Raw genomic sequence first — 12,365 nt, 5'->3', positions numbered from 1 at the left:
GGAGCAGACGGGAGTGTCTGGCTCAGCAAGAGAAGGTGCTGGAGTCCTGAGCTGGCAGGGAAAACAGGGATAGAAGTAGTCTTGGCACACCAGGTGGCAGCTCCCAAGGGGGTTTCTGTGATCCAACTCATCACATCCCCCACCTCAGCATTGGGAGGAGGAGCAAAGGCAAGGCCAAGCATGATGTTCCCTTGGATGTCTCCACCAGCATAATGACCCATAGGGGCCCATTACAACCTGACTCTGAACCAGTCCATGGTAGCTACAGGGATAAGAAGAGTGGAAAGGTGGCAAAAAGCCACCTTTGTCCTCCCTCTTAAGTGCATTTAACTCTGGCTCAGCCTGCCTGAGGATCTGACTCAAAATGGGTAACATTTCTTTATAGCCCTCTGTATTGTTAATGTGATCACAGTCTAACTCTGAATTTAGTGGGTGGTATAATGTCGAAAGATTTATCCAAAACCAGGGGAAATAAATTGTTTTGCAGGGTTGTAGCCATTTTGGTCCCAGGATAGTACAGCGACAAGGTGTGGGAGGTAATACCTTTTATTGTACTAACTCTGTTCAGAAGTTGGTCCCATAAAATATATTACCTTGCCCACCTTCTCTCTTCATCTTCTAGGGAAGATTAATGCTATTCATCACTAATGCATTAGTATCTGTCACTGATGCAGAAAGAAAAACAGCGTGACAGATCAATTTCCACCTAAAGGCAACCATACAAATGTAGGGCCAGATTGTCCATTGCGTCTGAGTAGAACCTGGATGCAGTGGAGTGGGGTGAATGCCACCAGGGAGCCAGCTGTGGTCCCCAGTAGAGGATCTGACATAGCAAAGCTGCACTCCACCACACTCCTCCCCACCTCTGACATGCCACCTTATGCTGAAATGGATGGAAGAAAGGATTACTGAGTGCTCAGCACCTTGCAGGACTGAGCCCTAGATCCTCCAAAGCTCTCCCCATTTCACTGCATCAAGTTCAAACTTCTTATCCTCGTCTTGCAGGCCCTTTACTATTCTGCCCCTCCCTACTTGTCTGCTCTTATCTCCAGGGGTGCTGGAACAATTTGTATAGTGGGGGTTCTGAGAGCCATTGAACCAAACTGTAAATCCTGTATCTGATAGAAACCACTTCAAGCCAGGGGTGTGGCAGCACTCTGAGCACTTCTAGTTCCAACACCTATGCTTATCTCTGATTGTGTTGTCCCCATTGCGTTTGCTCAACCAACCGTAACACCCTGCTACACCCATTTGCCACTGTCTCACACACGTCTGTGTACTGTCTTTCGTAGGACTCCTTAAATAAGAAGTACTCTTCTTGAACTGATTTAGAAGGTCCAGTAACCTGTTCTTCCTATCGCTCCACAATACCCACCTCTGCTGCACTTACCATATCAAATTATAATAAAGCAACTGCAAGTGTGTATGTATTATTTCTTGTATCCCTCTCCTCGCGCCCTTCATATGGCAGTTGTCTCCTTAAGCTGTAGGTCTGTCAGGGTGCCTATGGAGACCTGATTCAATACAAGTGACAATAAACCACTAGGGAAATTTAGGAATGAATCCTAGGCTCTAATGATGGAGACCCCATCACACATGTTCATCTTCTACAACAGTGTTATATTCTCTGAACGTTTCCCCATTTCATTTTAATTTTAATCTAATTTGGTGTTGCCCTCTCTCCTATGTGAGCACCTTCAAAGAAAGCTCACTCGCTTGGAAACTGCGCCTATCTCATCGTGTTGGGACAAGTTTCTCTTCAGCCCATCCAAGATTTGATTTTCTTTCAAAGCTGCTGAGTGCCTATTGACATTCATTGGCATTACAGGTGTTCAGCTCTCTGAAATTCAGGGTCATAACTATCTGCACAATGAAAAGTCGGGCACAGAAATCATATATTCTGCCCAACCACAGGTGTTTATATCAATACTTCTGTCTATAGACAGTTCTGCATATTGAATACATCACTCGGAATACAGCTGCTCTGTGTGGAACATTGCACACTCCTCTTTAAGACTGAAAGAGAAAAACACCCATCCAGAGAAGTGGAGGTAATTGTTGCAGTGGGTTGGAAATGCAGCTATGAAACATGCTGCAGAGTGAGTGGACTTGTCTCAGGGCAGATCATTTGGTGTGAAATGAACATGTTATTGACCGTGCTGTAAAGGTATAAGAGTCAGAACACAAACAGAGGAGAAAACTAACTATATAACAACCTACACCACCCATTACCTTTTTAACAATCTCATCTTTATTATATGGCGATGAAAGTTGAATGTAATTTATTATGTTATGTCACATCTCTCATTTATGAGGCTGCAATTAGTATAACCTGTGGTGTAAAGTTGGCTATCACAATACCAATACAGTAGATATAATGCAGAGTATACACTACTTGTGTGAGTGAATATGATGCGTAGTACTTAGGCCATGTCTACACTGGCACAGTTACACCACTGTAGTGTACATTGACAGAAGGTGGTTTTCTGTCAATGTAGTTACTCCTCCTCTTCAAGAGGCAGTAGTTAGGACAACAGAAGAATTCTAATGTCAACAGCTTAAAGTATCATCTTTCCAAAAAAAAAAAAATCTTCTTTGATGCGGTTTGTAATTCAGTTGTTCAAATTTCTCTCAGTAGATTGGCAGGGAGTCTATGGAGTGAGCAGATTCTCTGCCTCCCACAATGCCATTCTGCCAACATGTGCTGTATGCACCGCATTGCTCTGCATTATTTTAACAGAGCTCAGCTGATGACCAGTGTGATCCAATGATCAGCACACAAATCAAGACTTCTAGATTTCATTCAGGACTCTTCTGCTGCCCCGCTACATGACCTTGTGCAAATCACTTATGCTCTTTGTGCCTTATTTCATCTGTCTGTAAAATGGGATAATTAACTAATACTGACCTAGTTCCCAAGGCTTTAATGAGGATTAAGGGGTGGATAACACTTTTCATGTCAGCGCCTCTACATTTGCAAAGTAATAACATTTTCCTGTTGTAGAATGAGACATTCTTTTCCTGTTATGTGAGTCACTGGATGAGCTTGTCTTATCCAGCAGAATATTCACAATGTCCAAATTCATACACAGGAAGTGCAATGTTCAGTGACTCCCTCATTCCCTGCAGGGGTTAGAAGAGGTTTTCCCTACTAGGTTCATCTAATAATATTTTACGTGGATATAGCTCCTTTCACTTTAAAGGATCCCAAAGCAGCTTGCAAAGTTTGGCTCTAATGCCCCCATTTTGTGCATAAAAGTGTCTATTGGGACTCATGGTGTCAAGAAGTGCACCAGAAATTGGAGGTTACATACCTGTGACCCACCTTGTAAGGCTCTTGGGAAAACAGGCAGGAAATGGGGATGTCGAGTGGAAATGAACATTGGAAAGGGTGAGAAAAGCTAGGGAGAGTAATGTGTGAGTAAGTAAAAAGAGAGGGAAGAGAATATATTAGGGAATTTCTCACTCGCCGTGTTTCGAAATTATGTCCCTGGCCTCAATATAATATATGACAGAGATGATGTATCCTGCTATATTTTGTGTCAGAAATAGCTCTGTGTAGTCCACTTTGTAAGTGTGTGTTCTTTGTCTCCATCTACAGAGGATGTGAGTCTAATACAGCTCCCAGCTACAGAGACTAGCTCTTTTGTTCAAGTTGCAAAGATTTGTGCTTTCTGATCTAGAGGTCACTTATTCAGTCCATGCTGTTGACCAAGAGGTGGTCATCACATATATGGGGGTTGACTAGGATTCAAATTGCATCTCAGATGCTTGGGATGAGCTTCCTTTGTCCAGAAGAAAATATGTAACCCGCTGGTAAGATGTGTGTTATTGTTGTGGTTACAGAGCTAGAGGCACTTCTGTCACCTACCTGGTCTTGCTGACTTCATCTTTTCAGGTTCAGCTTTGTGCATTTACCTCTCCCGGGGCAGAATTCTGCAATTCTCCTACTCTTAGACGGGGCCCTGGGCACCAGCACCCTGGGTAACAATCATGCTTACCCAGTACAGGTCGGACTGAGTTCTGGTCCTGCATTTCTTTCCTTCAGGAGTCTGTATCCAGTGACAAAACAGCCTTCTTAAAACAAAGTATTGTTTGTTTTGCAGTAGGAGCAAAGCATAAGAAGTTAAAAAAGATTTTAAATCAAAAACAGCCTCCATCCATGTCTATCTTACCTAAAGGCTTACCTTCCCCCAGTGGTAACTTGGGCAGGCTTCTTCAGACACTCCAGCACGTGCCTGCCCATCGGTCTGGTTCCCCCCAGATAAACACCTCTTTCTGGAGAGGGAGAGACCTTTTTTAGATTGCCAGAGTTCCTTTGTTCTGTGTTCTCAGGCTTCGGCCATTATGATTGGCAGGGGAGGAGAAGGTAAAATTTTCAAATATTCCTGACTTTTTCCCCTCAAGTGTTTATGATGGGGTGGATTATCTTGAGCCATTCATATATATTCATGCAGTAAACATCCCAGTAATCAGGTCAACATACAGCAGTCATAACTTGTTCCAGAGCAGTGCCACATCTGTCACAGTTATGTGTTCCCCTCTGCGTGCCTGATCGACAGAGGACATGGCTCTTCAGCTCAAGCTCTGGAGGTTCCTGGTTCAGTGCTTCATCATCTAATCAGTGTATCTGCAAAGTGTACATCACTCATTTTTACCAGAGGATGCTTTCCAGAGCCATCACTTATGGACCATATTCCCAGATCTAGGGTTAATTGATAGAAAACAGTGCAAAATAATGTTTAGCACTCTGGAGTAAAGCCACAGAAGTCAAGGGAGTTGCTACCTATTTAAGCCGACATAATGAGAGAAGAATTTGGTCTTTAGGCTATCTCCTTTAAATGATTAATGGGCAGAAATCCAACAGGTTTAGTATGGCTGCATGTCTCACTTCAAAAACCTTGAGTCACATCATTGAACTCTTAGCTGATAAATATGATTTTCCCTTTTGCTGCACAGAAAATGCCAGAAATCACCCTCCCTCCCCTTTTCAGCTTGTCTTCTTGTCTGCAAAGGGTGATGCAGCAAGCTGCTGTTATAGCTATGGAATCACAGAAGCAGCTCTGCTCAGCAGGAATTTTAATGCATGTGCATGCATTGAGTTTCATGTGACATGCATCTGTTATGCATGTTTCATGGAGCAGACACAAATCAGGCGGAAATTGTCCTGAAATACAGTAGTGAATGACAAATAGAAAAATCATGATAAGAGGTATTCACTGCATTTGGGAATTCAGGACCCGATCCAACATCCATTGAAATCAATAGAAAAATGCCCATTGACTTCACTGGGCTTTGGATCAGGCCTTTAATAAGTAACTATGCACATTAATTGTACAGAGGGAACAGGAAACACTGCAAGTTTGGACTCATGAGTTTCTGCCTGATGGATCATTCAGTTACACAGAACCGCACCCATGGGAAGACAAGTCTCCAAAATTCAGTCTCCTACTGAGACTCAGATCTATCCCAGCAAAGGCCAGTCACATATAGAGGCCCTGTGTCTCCACCCTCCTCCCTGCCTCCTTCTATTTCACCCCAACTCTCCTGGAAGACCAGCTCCTACAGCATAAAGAGACCGTCTGGAGATGACTCTTCAGATCTGCTAGCAGTTTGAGGCTATGCCTACACTACGAGTGCTACAGTGGCACAGCTGCAGCACTGCATCATGCCGCTGTACCATAGCCATTTGCTACAGCGCTGGAAGGGTTTTTTCCTATTCTCTGTAGTAAATCCACCCCCTCTCCAGGTGCTAGCTAGGTCCACATAAGAATTCTCCATCAATCTAGCAGTGATTACACCAGGGGTTAGGTTGGCTTAAACTAACACACACACACACACTACCGCATGAAGTTGACCTACCTAGGTTGACCTAAGTTTTAGGTACATACCAAGCCTCAGTTTGACTAGGACTCTGCCAGCTTCTGTAAACCAATCCCAGGTAATGGAAGACCTAGCTAATACCCTGGGACTGTGGTAACATGAGACTGCTATGCTCAGAGTACAGCAACACCTGCTCAGTGGCCCCTGAACTCTTGCCTTTCTCAGCTGCAGCCAGCCTGCTCCCAGATCTGCTTCCTGCTGCCTCAGGCTGAGTGACAGGTGGTAAAGCAGAGCTGGGGAGCCTTCTCTCTATGTGACTAGGAATATGGGCAGTTCCAGGAGAGGAAGGGGAGAAGGGGAAGCTATGGTATTGTTAGGGGTGGAGGAGGACATTGGAGAACTGTGGAGGCAGAAAAGGGAACCACAGGGATAAAGGGAAGCTCACTGAGGAATCATGGGTAGAAAAGAGGGAACTGTGGAGGCAAAGGGAGAAGCTAAATGTTTGTAATAGATGATTTTTTTTAATAAGCTGGAGGGTTTTGTGTGTATGCTAGTGAATTGTAGGTTAGTTTTCATCTCCTTTTCAACAATATCAACGTCACCAGCATGTCCACACAACCTTCTGCTGGATGCAACTCATCAGCAGAAGTGTCCCCTTGCAAAACTGTTCACATGTGGCTGTGATGGGTTGGATCACAGAAACCCCTTTGGGGCTGCTAACTGATGTGCCAAGACTATTTCTGCCCCTGCTTTCCTGCCCTGTCAGCTTAGGACTTCAATGCACTGCCTGGTTTGAGCCAGATCTGCTAGCCTGCTGCAAACCCAGACCCAGGTCTGAACCACGTCCCCTAACAGTTGTAGGATTAACTGAAAGCAACTTACAGAAGTGCTCCTGTCTTTAACACCCAGATGTCCAACTCCCAATGGCGTCCAAACCCCAAATAAATCCGTTTTACCCTGTATAAAGCTTATAAATTGTTCGCCCTCTATAACACTGATAGAGAGAGATGCACAGCTGTTGTCCCCTCCCCGCCCCCCCAGGTATTAATACATACTCTGGGTTAATTAATAAGTAAAAAGTGATTTTATTAAATACAGAAAGTAGGATTTAAGTGGTTCCAAGTAGTGACAGATAGAACAAAGTGAATTACCAAATAAAATAAAATAGAACACGGAAGCCTATGTCTAAGAAACTGAATACAAATAAAATCTCAACCAGTAAGCTTCCTTCTACAGACTAGTCTCTTTCTAGTCTGGGTCCAGCAATCACTCACAATCCCTGTAGTTACTGTCCTTTGTTCCAGTTTTCTTTCAGGTATCCTTGGGGGTGGAGAGGCTATCTCTTTAGACAGCTGAAGACAAAATGGAGGAGTCTCCCATGGGCTTAAATAGACTTTCTCTTGTGGGTGGAGACCCCCTCCTCTCTCCTATGCAAAGTCCAGCTCCAAGATGGAGTTCTGGAGTCACTTGGGCAAGTCATGTGTCCACGCATGACTCACAGTTTTTACAGGCACAAGCCATTGCCCACATGGTATTTTGAATGTCTCCAGGAAGACTTCTTATGTGGATTGGAGCATTCCAAGATGCATTGTTCCTTAAGTGCTTCTTGATTGGGCACTTAACTTTGCAAATTCCTTTCTCTGGGAACTGATCAAATGCTCTATTAAGGTTATTTAGAAATCAAGCCAGTACACGGCCAATATTCATAACTTTGAATACAAAAATGATACATGCATACAAATAGGATTAATAGATTCAATCGATCATAACCTTTACATAGATATGTTACCTGGCATGTGTAGCATAGAACATATTCCAGTTATGTCATATATATTCATAAGCATATTTCCATAAAGCCTTATGGGGGGCACCATCACAGTGGATAACTATACTCTTCCTGCAGCTAGCTGAAGCCATCCCATGCAACAAGCAAAAGAGAAGGGAGGAACTTGAGAGAACTGAAAAATGCTTCATTCAGCTCAGTTACAAAGATGACTGTTTCAACAGTATTCCTAGCTCCTGCTGGCCCAGGGAGCAATGGACCAAATGTATCCCTGAACTTGAATGCCCAGTGTCACAGTATTTTGCTACCAGATGCCCATGTTGGACTTCTTGAGTATTTTGCATATGAAGAGAATCCTTGGGTTAGAGAGAAATAAGGTCAAAGCCAGAAGGCTCTAAGAATCACAGTGTTTTTCTTGTGCCCAAGCATTCTGCACCATTACGACCACATGCTTTGACCTGATGAATTCAGTCCACGTCTCCTGTTCCTAAAGTAGTTTTACCCAATTTCTCAAGCCATGCAGATAAGGATCAGATTTGCCCAGTCTCATTTAAATTACAAACAAATACCTGATTATGAGATAGAGCACCAAGAATAACCCAGAATAGCAGGTGAATGTTATTATTATTCATGCTTTGCTTTTTTGCACACAGCAAATTTGTTCCACAGGAATCTAGAAACAGCTGTATCAGCAGCTCATGTTGTAATGATACCGGAACCTTATTCATATTTATACCGGGAGAGCACTGCACATAGGAATAAAAAAATGCATTTCTTCTATTGACTGGTACACCACACCATCCATATAGCTCCTCACTGTGCTTCATGGTAAATTAGGCTATGGGATTTATTACAGCAAAGAGTCATTTGTCAATGGGAGGCCTAGGGGAAACCATGGAAACTCTGCCCCTAAACTGTCTGCTCTCTGACTCTAACTGTTCAATAGCTGCCTAGCCAGGGAAAGCATTTCCAATTCCTCCTAGACATTTTTCTGTGGTTTACATTCTCATTTGCTAAATATAGACTATGTCATTATTGGACCCGTGTATTATCACTTGCCCAAATAAGGGCACTTCTTTGACACTTAGTAAATAATGGATAAACAAGTTAATAAATACCAATCCTGTGTTGAACTCAGCACATTCTGAAAGTACTGCGTTCGCTCTGTGAGCACATCCTGGGTGATGCAGAGTGCCCTGTGAACCCCAATTGGCTTCTGCTGCGCACCTACAATCTTCCCAGTGACATCTTCTATTGACAAGGAGACACATGAGAGCTTTTCAAGTGAGATTGGGGATGCCCATCTCAATGGATATTGGGTGGGGTTTTAGCTCAGAGCTTTGGCTGGGCTTTGGCATGGGAGGGGAATTCTGTATTGTTATCTTAACGCAAAAAATTAGTGAGCAGAGGTGTTATAGCTGGAGCAAAAGGTTGTGTTTATTTGTAAAAGTAAAGTAATCAATATATTGTAAACATTCATAAATAGAAATTAGGCATAGAGTGACATTAAAATCTATAATTTCACAAGGTGGAAGTTCAGGTTAATTTATATACATTTACATTTTAAACCTAAAATCACCCTGATGACTTAGGCTCTGCAATTTGATCCACATGGGCAGACCATTATTCACTCATGCAGTCCCATTGAAGTCAATGGGGAATTTGCACAGACACAGGAGTCTGGCGATGAGGATCAGATTTCAGAAGTGGGGTCTAAGTTGCATGTTTTGGTCCATTCCCCCGTCTGTCGTTTATGTCATACATGTTTGAACAGTAAGATTCTGGGAATACAGGCTGTTTGTTTGGGGCAGGCCAATGTTGGTGGCCTAGCTCCATGGGCTCCTGATCCTGACTTCGGGCATTCCCTTAGTACAAATATTAAGAAATAAGTTTAAAAAAAAAACAATACGCGGTAACTCAGGACTGTGCCCTATATTAAGACCCACAGTCCACAGCCCGGAGACCTTTGTGTCAGCTCCCTCCTTTGAAGAATTTCAGGAATGCGTCACAGCATAAGAGGACAGAAATATATTTTCCCCAGTAGAGGGAAATGGAGCCCTTTCTGACTGACACTGCAACATGCACCACAAACTGTGCTGCTGTGTGAGGCACTGATTTATTTACTATGAAGTAAGATTGGTGCTCTCTCCTGAGCTTTTATTACCTGGACCAAAAGGGCCTTTGCAACTCTCTCAGAATCTGGAAGGGACAGCCAAGTCTCTCTCTCAACAGCGAACATTTCAAGAGATGAAGCAGCAGGGTCAGTAAGGGATCATATCCAGCCTGTCTCAGCTGGAAGGATGGTAGCCATGGAAGAGAAGGGTAGGGGGAAGGGTAAAGTGGATAAAACCAGGTTGATCCTCTGAGCTTCATTAGGTAAACGCTCAAGTGACATCATCTTAGTCCTCCTTTCATGAGTACAGTGGGGATAAAAGTATAACCCCATGGCCAGCCCTTTGCTTTATGCTGCAGCAATTTTCCCACTCCTGCATTTGCAATGCTTTTAAATGATGGGAAAAGAACGACATGAGTGAAAATGTTGCAGAGGTTTTTTGTTCCCTTCCTTTTTGTGCGGGCTGCTTCTGAGGCTATATTGGTTGCCTAGGAAACTGCAGTAGGAGGAATTTGATTGAATGTGTGGCCAGACTGAACGTCAGAGCTGTGGGAAGAGTTTCGATTGAGAGGGAGAGAGACACAAAGTCAATGGAAAGATTCTCATTCACTTCAATTGGTTTCAAATACAGCCCTTACATAGAAGGTTGTAATATCTGGTATTTTAATTCCCTCCCGTCCAATAATCCGAGTTTATTCTTATTGTTCATTTTTAGGAGTAAATACCTGGGTGTTTTTTTTCCCTTCCAGTATTTACTAAATTGTTTTCTTGGATTAGCTCAAAATTTGGCCTCTGGCTGTTGGGGGATGAACTCAAAGTAGGGCTGGGGGATCTTAAAGGTCAGCATTTCCCTTTGGAATTTTTAGCTCAGAAATACTTGTATTTGGGATGTATATTTTATGAAAACCTAGGCAAAAATTTGTGATTCAGTGGGGTTGTAAATAATCAGTTTGACCTTAATACTGAAAACCTGTTTATGTGTCTATGCATACACATAATTATGCATACATTAATAGAATGTATATACTGTATACACTTTTGCACATTCAAATGTGGATAGTTCTGTCAGTAGCTAGCCAATATGCAATTTATGGGACCCAGCATAACATTTAGCATTGTTAACACAAATACTGCAAACTCCCCCCAATTATACAATTACATTTGCACTAATTTTGCTGCAAGCTACAGTCTTTTTTTTAGTACTGTATACATAACTACAATGCAGGGTTTACTGTGAATAATCTATGTCAACATTATTCTGAATCATCACCTGAAGCATCTAGTGGTCTGGTGAAAATAGGCTTAATAAAATGGAAATTATTTTAGGAAGGTAATTATAAGAATTAGATTTAGATTATATGCTTAACCTGCCACAAAAATGTTCGCTTGGAATTAAAACTACACATAGTTTGCTAAGTGTAGTCAACCAGATAATTAAATTGCTGCTAGTTTAGACCAGTAAAAGCAGATTTTACAGAGAATGTAAGTGATCTAATTGTCTTTGAAATCACTTATTAAAGGTAAAACCTAACTCAGCAGCTTTCAAGCAGACCAGTTTGGAAGTTGAATGGCTTTTAAAGGAAAGGATGGCAAAAGAAACAAGTAACAATGCTCTGCAGCACACCACATCCGATCTGCAATATTCAATATTTAGGCGTACTGAACTGAACTGTATAAGGGAGGTTAGGAAGGATTTGTCATTGACAATGATTGGAGAGCAGAACAAAGAAAAGAAAAAATATCTAGCAAAAGGCTGGTGTGAATTCTGGACTCTGCTGCATTTTGTTTATTCCCCTGGAATATCTGGCAGATTTATTAATATAAAGATTTGCTAAAATCTGAGGGAAAAGGCTATTTCCTAATCCTAGAATATTGTAACAGTATATGCGTTTGGGCTCTGGATTTATTTAATCTCAAAAATGGAAATTCACAGCAAAATAACTATACATGTAGACATCAAATGAAATGTAAAGTGAAATAGACCATATTATTGGTATCCTACATGATTTGCTGCGCATAGAAAAACATTCCTAGTGCAGTTGCAGCATAAAAGATACTGCTCCCTCACGCTGTCATAGGTTCCATCTCTCGGTCTTGCATTATTACCATGTTCACCCTATTGAATCCTTTGCTCATCCTGCCCCTATCTGACATACAGTATTTGGAGTTGTCACAGTAATCAGGATATTGGTGTACTGTGATAAAAAATAAAAGCAAGCAATCTGATGAAACAATTATAGATCACAGTATCACACACATTCGACTTCCCACCTTCTTCGGCCCCTCATGCTCTGATAACTATAGTGTAAATCTGCAACAACATGACAAACCGCTACAGGTTTGCTATAGTTTGATCGGTTTTGCTGCAGAGGTCAGATAAAGCTATGCAACAAGAAAATGTAGTCTATGTTTTGTGCGCGACGATCGCAAATAGCTGCATGGCATGTGGACAGAGGTCAATGTTACATTGCTAGGGAGCAGCTAGGAGGATTAAATGCAGTCTCTGTTGTTGGAATATGAAAAGCTGACCTCATCACCTAGAAAACATCAGGCACCATTACTCATGGAATATCTGGAATTAAGGCCAAGGTTTGCAAAGGAAAATAAAATAAAAAATAAAGCCTTTAGCAACGTAGCCTCTGCGGA

Source organism: Chrysemys picta, chromosome 2, assembly GCF_011386835.1.
Source record: "Chrysemys picta bellii isolate R12L10 chromosome 2, ASM1138683v2, whole genome shotgun sequence".
Taxonomy (NCBI): domain Eukaryota; kingdom Metazoa; phylum Chordata; order Testudines; family Emydidae; genus Chrysemys; species Chrysemys picta.
Note: the sequence above shows the minus strand (reverse complement) of the source record.